Here is a 3,416-nt window from a genome sequence, read left to right on the forward strand (position 1 = left end):
TATATATACTTACCTGGAAATGGATTCGTGATTGTCTAGCTTAAGATCAATATGACTGGTGTGTGGACATATACACATACTCCCCCACCAAAACACCTAATTATCGCCTCTGTGTGTGTGTATGTGGGCGTACCAGGAGTGTTCGTATGTGTGTCAGTGTAGGTATGTATCAGTAGCGTTCATTTCAATCTCTCTCTCTCTCTCTCTCTCTCTCTCTCTTTCTCTCTCTCTCTCTTTCTCTCTCTCTCTCTTTCCCTCCATCTGTCCCTCGCATACGCAATTTTATTATCCCTTTAACACTTTATTATTGCAGAAGATAGTAGAAAAGTACTTAGATTGAATATGGGTCAGCAGCGCTCGTTTGAATCGCCCTGTCTCCCTCCCTATCGAACGCACACTTTTATCGTCCCCGTAGCAGTTTAATAAAACAGAAGATAGATAGATACGTAGATTGACAGATAGACAGTTTGACAGACAGACAGATGGATAGATAGACATATGTGTGAGCTGTCTATATGCCAATAGTGCTGGATTGTGTATCTCTTCGTCTTTGTCTCTTTCTATCACACATACTCTTATCAGCCCTTTTCCCCAGCGCATCACATTCACGTGACAGGTTGATGACACCACAGGAATCTGTCGTTAGCACTGTAATACAGTAATAAATATATAAGAAATATATAATTAATTTTATAGTAGAGCTATTTCATCATACGTTTATTATCTAAATGTCTTTATTTTATTTACTTAATTAACTCCTCACTGTGAACAGGTATATCCTTTTGAAATCCTTTATTTATTAATTGTTTTTTTGCGAGTCATAATTATGTTGACTCACGGGGAGTTTTATGTAGAACAATGTAATAAAATGCGACTAAAAATAAATCCGTAAATTCCGATTTGTTGGTTAATGAAGTTTATGCTATTAATGTTGTGGCCTACCTTTTGTAAAAGGTTGTATATCCCTGTGTCAGACTGTAATATATAGATGTATGTAAATTATAAAAGGTTAAATCAAAGCACTTGCATTTGAGATAAGCGAGTAACAAAAAATAAACTCCAATACGCTTAGAGGGAATATTGATTAGAGAAAAAAAAACTTGATCCAGGACGAGTTCACGAAATTCTTGTTGCAATTGTATGTCGGAAAGATGTAAACAAAAGAAATCTTTATAGACACGCAGAAAAAGAGAAAATTTTTTCCAAAGAGAAGATATAACGAAAAATAAGTAAGATCGCTCTAAGAAATCAACTGAATATTGCATCAAACTTAACATTGACAAAGTAAAGTAGCTATTATATGAAAACAACTCGTGTACAGATATCAAATCTCTAACAACAGATAAATAAAACAATGTATAATATAACATGCAAGTATTTCCTGTTCTTAATAAGATCCATAACATAAACTCACCAATATAAAACAAGGGAAAATAAGGAAATATCCATAGTAAAGAAATTTCAATTAGGGAAAGAAAATAGAATTAGCCAAAATCAAAGAGCAGCCGATAAACAAATCCTCGTTGTTTGACAAAGAAAACGTCGTTATGTAAATTGTCAATAATGTCTTGAACAAACACAAAACAATTTTAGCTGGAAATCGATAAAATCCAAACATACCATTCCTCCATCATTATGAAGGATCATTTAAGAGGTTAGAGGCTGAATATGGGAATAATGAAAGGTGAACATGAGAACAATAGCGCTTATTGGAAGAAATAAGAATCCACAAGATTATCGGTGAATTCGAACATAAAGTATTTTGAAATACGTTCAAGAATTTTCTGAAAGAACCACAAACAAAATCTGAATAGTTTATCGAGAGAAAGCAATACGAATGCGAAAGATAAAAAGGAGCTTGAAACGTTAAACTATAGAAAACATAACATGGTTGTTTAGAGTGTATCCAGCCTTATTATACGTTGTACCTGAAAGAATAAGTACTCACTTGAAAAATAATCCCAATATTCTCCCAAAAGTATAGAAAAAATTATTCCACGTGAACACAAACGTCAGTTATTAGCGATGCATAATTATACGACTGAAAAACATTGTTCTTAACGATATTAAGTAGATATAACAGACGAGCTGTGGATTTAAATTGCAAAACGAAGTCGGTAACCTCTCCGAAGAAAATATCTCAAGAGGTATAATGTTTTTGTCTAGATCTGATACCATTAACTACCATTCTAAATAAAACTTTATATAGCCTACAAGAGAGATAGTTTAGGAAACAACCACAAAAATGACCTGAAAATGGTTGTTGCAGAAGATAAAGAAAACACTGTAAAGATATCAAGAAGGCATTTGTTTTGAAAAAGAAACAAAAATGAAGAGTGTAAACTAATAACAATATACAAAGCGTGTTAGTTAAAAGACCGATGAATTAACCAGTGTGAAAAGTAATCTTAAGAAAAAAATCATACTAAATGCATCAAATTAATACTGAAATTGAAGTTTGAAATATCTCCATAAATTCCTTCTCATTTTAGAACAAGGCAAATAATTTTTAAGGGGAGGGACAAGTAGTTGACTGGCAGATTATTTTGTCAAACTTGAAAGGATGGGAGGATTTGATTTCAGGACGATGGAACATAAAGAATGAAATACCATAAAGCATTTTGTCTGACGAACTCTGTGTGTGTGTGTGTGTGTGTGTGTGTGTGTGTGTGTGTGTGTTTCCGGATCCCGGATTTCTGGCTCTGCATTAAGAGATGCTCTGCCTTCATCAGTGGAATATACTCAAAAAGTATATAAATCAAAGCATGGCATTGTCTTGGAGTGCCCTTGCATCCATGAATTGCAATGTGTTTTGAACACACATCACCTAAAAGAGGAGGTATTCTCCATTGAGGAAAAAGAAACAGCAATTTAAAGTTCTAATTTCATTCTACCAGAACATATTAAGAATGAACAAGTTACATTATACAATGTTATCATAATTATTTATTTACATATCAGGGGGATGAGCTGGCAGAATTAGTAGAGCATCAGACAAAAGGCGGTGCTCCAGCATGGCCACAGTCAAATGACTGAAACGAATAAAAGAATAATATATTTACATACATATGCTAGTTTATTTTCTCTTGTCTTTTCTCATACTGTATGAGCTTTTAATGTGGTTTTAGAGTCAATTTTTGGCTGCTATTTCAAGCAACTCTTGGATACCCTTAATTATAATTTTTTATTAATTAATACCTTTGAGGTTTTTATTCCCATGCTGGCCTCCTGATTAGATCGGTATTTTTAAATAACGATCTTATCCTTATTTATATAAATTTATATATTTATTTCGTCATTATATTCACTGCGGTGGTATTTTTGACCAGATCGCGCGTTGAATTTTAGGCGAGCAATTTAAACTTGTCGTGTGCATACGTGAATATATATGTATGTATACGTTCGTATATGTAAGT

General features: G+C 33.4%; 1 protein-coding gene across 1 annotated transcript in view; it reads right to left on the reverse strand.

Annotated features, from left to right (window-relative positions):
• Positions 1-3,416, reverse strand: part of LOC106877077 (uncharacterized) — a 40,986-nt gene that overhangs the window by 36,037 nt on the left and 1,533 nt on the right. The gene's annotated exons all lie outside the window — the stretch shown is intronic.

Source organism: Octopus bimaculoides, chromosome 2, assembly GCF_001194135.2.
Source record: "Octopus bimaculoides isolate UCB-OBI-ISO-001 chromosome 2, ASM119413v2, whole genome shotgun sequence".
Taxonomy (NCBI): Eukaryota; Metazoa; Mollusca; class Cephalopoda; order Octopoda; family Octopodidae; genus Octopus; species Octopus bimaculoides.